General features: G+C 35.1%; 1 long non-coding RNA gene across 1 annotated transcript in view; it reads right to left on the bottom strand.

Moving 5' to 3' along the window:
• The window catches only part of LOC110262910, a 10,614-nt gene extending 4,761 nt beyond the window's left edge, over window positions 1-5,853 (bottom strand). Inside the window, exon 1 of the long non-coding RNA XR_002347923.1 lies at window positions 5,793-5,853. This is a non-coding gene — a long non-coding RNA (uncharacterized LOC110262910). The remainder of the gene's footprint in view (window positions 1-5,792) is intronic.

A 6,074-nucleotide genomic window follows, 5' to 3' on the forward strand; every position in this document is an offset into this window, starting at 1 on the left:
CAGAGTCCTTTGGTTCCTCAAAGGGAAACTCCTTATTGATCACTGGACGTCCCAGGAGGTCTTCCTCACTGGGATTCACTTCCTCTTCCTCCCCTGTAGGTTCGGCCATGATTGTTATATCAATGGCCTTGCACTCTCTCTTTGGATTCTCTTCTGTATTGCTTGGGAGAGTACTAGGAGGGGTTTCAGTGATTCCTTTACTCAGCTGGCCCACTTGTGCTTCCAAATTTCTAATGGAAGACCTTGTTTCATTCATGAAACTCACAGTGGCCTTAGATAGATCAGAGACTAAATTTGCTAAGCTAGATTGATTTTGCTCAGAATTCTCTATCTGTTGCTGAGTGGATGATGGAAAAGGTTTACTATTGTTAAACCTGTTTCTTCCACCATTATTAAAGCCTTGTTAAGGCTTTTGTTGATCTTTCTATGAGAAATTTGGATGATTTCTCCATGAGGGGTTATAGGTGTTTCCATAAGGTTCACCCAAGTAATTCACCTCTGCTATTGCAGGGTTTTCAGGGTCATAAGCTTCTTCTTCAGAAGATGCCTCTTTAGTACTGTTGGATGATTCCTTCAATCCATTCAGACTCTGAGAAATCATATTGACTTGCTGAGTCAATATTTTATTCTGAGCCAATATGGCATTCAAAGTATTAATTTCAAGAACTCCCTTCCTCATAGGCGTCCCATTATTCACAGGATTCCTTTCAGAAGTGTACATGAACTGGTTATTTGCAACCATGTCAATGAGTTCTTGAGCTTCTGCAGGCGTTTTCTTTAGGTGAATGGATCCACCTGCAGAATGGTTGATACGCGGAAAACTTGTCTCGCAACAAATTTCCTTCGGCAAGTGTACCGAATTTGTCGTCAAGTAAAAACCCACAGAGATTGATTGATCAAGCAACTTTAATTAAAGGAATGTTCTAGTTGAGCGAACCGGAATTTGAGTTGAAAATTGCAGAAAATTAAATGGTGGGAAAGTAAATAGCGAAAACAGTAAATGCTAGAAATAAAGAGCTGAATGTAAATGGTGGAAAGTAAATTTGCAGAATCTTAAATGGGAATGGGGTAATTGCTCATAAAAGTAAATGGCAGAAATTAAAGAAAATGGGTAAGATCAGAAATGGGGAGTTCATTGGGCTCAGGAGATGTTGCATTCTCCGGATCAAGTTCATTTTCATCTCTTCCTCAATCAATGCATTCATTGATCTCCTTGGCAATCTTAAGTGATCGAATTACAATTCCTTGTAATTCAATCTCTCAAATCTTGATCAATAGCCAATTCCTTGGTCAATTGCTCATGAGAAGAGATGAAGTATGGTCACTGATTATACCACATGCATTTCCCAAATCAAGTGTTGGAAGGATTATAGTCACATATCCATCCAAACCCAATTTGGTCCAGCATGAGAAAGCATTTCTAGCATGATCTGGCGACAAATTGCTCTCTCCATGTTAACTAAGTTAATGTGGCTTATGGAAGCTTGGCCAACGTTAGTGACAAAGGTGAATGTCACTAACGTTGGCTTCCCTTTTGCTTCTTAACTCTTAACTCATGTAAATTGCACAATGTATGCTTGAATCAAGATGTAAGTGAATATCTACCCAAAACTAGCTTATTTTCTAGGAAAATGCATGAAACTACCCTAAAAATAGTAAAGAAAAGGTCAGTGAAACTGGCCTAAATGCCCTGGCATCAATGGTCCAGTGACATCTTTGGTAGCTTAGACAGACCATCATAGAATATATCCAGAATGGTCCATTCTGAAAGCATGTCAGAAGGACACTTTTTGGTCAGTTGCTTATATCTCTCCCAAGCTTCATAGAGGGATTCACCTTCTTTCTGTCTGAAGGTTTGAACATCCACTCTAAGCTTACTAAGCTTTTGAGGAGGAAAGTACTTGGCTAAGAAATCCGTGACCAGCTTATTACAAGAGTTCAGGCTATCTTTAGGTTGAGAGTCCAACCATACTCTAGCTCTGTCTCTTACAGCAAACGGGAAAAGCATAACCTGTAGACCTCGGGATCAACCCCATTGGTCTTAACAGTATCACAGATCTGCAAGAATTCAGTCAAGAACTGAAAAGGATCTTCAGATGGAAGTTCATGAAACTTGCAGTTCTGTTGCATCAGAGAAACTAATTGAGGTTTAAGCTCAAAGTTGTTTGCTCCAATGGCAGGAATTGAGATGCTTCTTCCATGTAAATTTTAATTAGGTGCAGTGAAGTCACCAAGCATCATCCTTGCATTATTATTATTTTCGGCCATTTTGTCTTCTTCTTTTTCGAAAATTTCTGTCAGATTTTCTCCAGAGAGTTGTGCTTTAGCTTCCCTTAGCTTCCTCTTCAGAGTCCTTTTAGGTTCAGGATCAGCTTCAACAAGAATGTTCTTATCCTTGTTCCTACTCATATGAAAAAGAAGAAGAAAGCAGAAAATATGGAATCCTCTATGTCATAGTATAGAGATTCCTTTATGTGAGTAGAAAAAGAGAAGAATGTAATGTAAGGAAGAGAAGAGGAAAAACTCGAACACAGAGAGGATGATGGGGTTCGAATTTTTGGGTGGAAGAGAAGTGTTAGTAGATGAATAAATAAATAGAAGGAGGTGAGAGGTGAGAGAATTTTGAAAATTAATTAAAATAAAAATTAAATTTAAAGTTAAATTTCAAAAATTAAAGTTTGAAATTAAATTAAAAATTAAAATTTAAAATAATTAGTTAATTAAAAAGGAATTTTGAAAAAAAAAGAGGGAGGGATTTTCAAAAATTAAAGGTAGAAAGTTAGTTGGGCAGTTTTGAAAAAGATAAGAATCAAACAAAAAGTTAAGTGGTTAAGAGATTTTGAAAATCAAATTTTGGCAAGATAAGATTGAAATTTGAAAAAGATGTGATTGAAACAAAAAGATAAGATTGATTGAAAATGATTTGAAAGTCAAAATTTAAAAAGATAGGAAGTTAGAAAAGAAGTTAGAAAAGATTTTAAATTTGATTTCGAAAAAGATATGATTGAAATTGAAAAAGATATGATTGAAAATTATTTTGAAAAAGGTTTGAAAAAGAAATTTAAAAAGATTTGATTTTGAAAATTAAAGTTGATTAGTTGACTAACAAGAAACAAAAATATTTGATTTTAAAATTTAAAGATTGAACCTTTCTTATTAGGCAAGTAACAAACTTTACATTTTTTAATCAATCACATTAATTGTTAGTAATATTTTTGAAAATTATGAGATAGAATTAAGAAAAAGATTTTTGAAAAATATTTTTATAATTTTCGAAAATAAATAAGAAAAAATGAAAAAGATTTGAATTTTGAAAAAGATTTTGAAAAAGATAGGATTTTTAAATTGAAAATTTGATTTGACTCATAAGAAACAACTAAATTTTAAAAAGTTTTGAAAACGTCAACTCAAATTTTCGAAAATTTATGAGTGAAAAAGGGAGAGATATTTTTTTTATTTTTGAATTTTTAATGATGAAAGAGAAAAACACAAAATTGACTCAATGCATGAAAATTTTGGATCAAAACATGTGATGCATGCAAGAACACTATGAATGTCAAGATGAACACCAAGAACACTTTAAATGTCAAGATGAACACCAAGAACTTATTTTTGAAAAATTTTCAAGAAAAGAAAACATGCCAGACACCAAACTTAAAAAATTTTTAATTTTTAGGCACTAAGAATTCAAGAATGCATATGAAAAACAAGAAAAGACACAAAACAAGAAAATATGAAGATCAAACAAGAAGACTGGCCAAGAACAACTTGAAGATCATGAAGAATGCAATGCATGAAATTTTCGAAAATAATTTTTTAGAAAATTAAAAAGATGCAATTGACACCAAACTTAAAACTTGACTCAAGACTCAAACAAGAAACACAAAAAATATTTTTGATTTTATGATTTTGTAATTTTTTTTTGTATTTTTCGAGAATTAATTGGGAAAAACGAAAAAGAAGAAAATATTTTTTTTATTTTTTTCAAAAATAAGAATAATAAAATCAAAAAGGTTAAAATTAAAATAAAGTTACCTAATCTGAGCAAAAAGATGAACCGTCAGTTGTCCAAACTCGAACAATCCCCGGCAACGGCGCCAAAAACTTGGTGTGCGAAATTGTGATCTTTACTTCCTTGGTAACGGTGCTAAAAACTTCATATGCACGTTCATATTCTTAATTTTGTTTCACAACTTCGTACAACTAACCAGCAAGTGCATTGGGTCGTCGAAGTAATAAACCTTACGTGAGTAAGGGTCGATCCCACGGAGATTGTCGGCTTGAAGCAAGCTATGGTCACCTTGTAAATCTCAGTCCGGCGGATTCAACTGATTTTATGAATTGATAAGTAAAAGATAAATAAAATATAAAATAGGATAGTGGTACTTATGTAATTCATTGGTGAGAATTTCAGGTAAGCGTATAGAGATGCTTTCGTTCCTCTGAACCTCTGCTTTCCTACTGTCTTCATCCAATCAATCTTATTCCTTTCCATGGCAAGCTGTATATTGGGCATCACCGTTGTCAGTGGCTACATCCCGTCCTCTCTGTGAAAATGGTCTGATGCGCTGTCACTGCATGGCTAATCATCTGGAGGTTCTCGATCATACTGGAATAGGATTCACCATCCTTTTGCGTCTGTCACTACGCCCAGCACTCGCGAGTTTGAAGCTCGTCACAGCCATCCCTTCCCGGATCCTACTCGGAATACCACAGACAAGGTTTAGACTTTCCGGATCTCAAGAATGGCCATCCATGGGTTCTAACTTATACCACGAAGATTCTGCTTAAGAAATCCAAGAGATACTCATTCAATCGAAGGTAGAACGAAAGTGGTTGTCAAGCACACGTTCATAGGGAATGATGATGAGTGTGACGATCATCACATTCATGTTGAAGTGCGAATGAATATCTTAGAAGCGGAATAAGTTGAATTGAATAGAAAAACAGTAGTACTTTGTATTAATTCGTGAGGAACAGCAGAGCTCCACACCTTAATCTATGGTATGTAGAAACTCTACCGTTAAAAATACATAAGTGATGAGGTTCAGGCATGGCCGAATGGCCAGCCCCCAAACGTGATCTAAAGATGAAAACTAAAGATGTAAACATAATAGTAAAAAGGCCTATTTATACTAAACTAGTTACTAGGGTTTACAGAAATGAGTAAATGATGCAGAAATCCACTTCCGGGGCCCACTTGGTGTGTGCTTGGCCTGATTTTAAAGTTTACACGTGGAGAGGTCATTCTTGGAGTTGAACGCCAGTTTGTGACGTGTTTCTGGCGTTGAACTCCACTTTGCAACTTGTTTCTGGTGCTGAACGCTAGACTGCAACATGGAACTGGCGTTCAATGCCAGTTTGCATCATCCAAACTCGGGCAAAATATGGACTATTGTATATTACTGGAAAGCCCTCGATGTCTACTTTCCAACGCATATAGAAGCGCGCTATTTGGAGTTCTGTAGCTCTATAAAATCTACTTTGAGAGCAGGGAGGTCAGAATCCAACAATATCTGCAGTCCTTCTTCAACCTCTGAATCCGATTTTTGCTCAGGTCCCTCAATTTCAGCCAGAAAATACCTGAAATCACAGAAAAACACACAAACTCATAGTAAAGTCCAAAAATGTGAATTTTAATTAAAAACTAATAAAAATATACTAAAAACTAACTAAATCATACTGAAAACTATGTAAAAACAATGCCAAAAAGCGTATAAATTATCCACTCATCACCAGCCAAAAAAGAATAAGAAAAAGAATGCCAATAGTTCTTAAACAAAACAATTTACCTTTGGAACAACATCATTAGCAATCAGTTTTCACAGTAAGCATAACAACATCTCTATTTAACTCCTCGGCATACTCTCTGTTGACATCTTCCTCTTCCATCTCGTCTGAAAAACGATAATCAAGTTAAACAGTCTTCTAAAATTAAAATCAAAATGAATACACAGTATGCGCGCACACACACACAAACAACAAAAAATGAGGATACATCAATGAGGAAGATTTAGCAGCATTAACACCAAAGTTGGTGAACCTGGTTCATTAGGATTTTCTCTCTTTCACTA

This window comes from Arachis ipaensis, chromosome B05 (genome assembly GCF_000816755.2).
Source record: "Arachis ipaensis cultivar K30076 chromosome B05, Araip1.1, whole genome shotgun sequence".
NCBI lineage: Eukaryota > Viridiplantae > Streptophyta > Magnoliopsida > Fabales > Fabaceae > Arachis > Arachis ipaensis.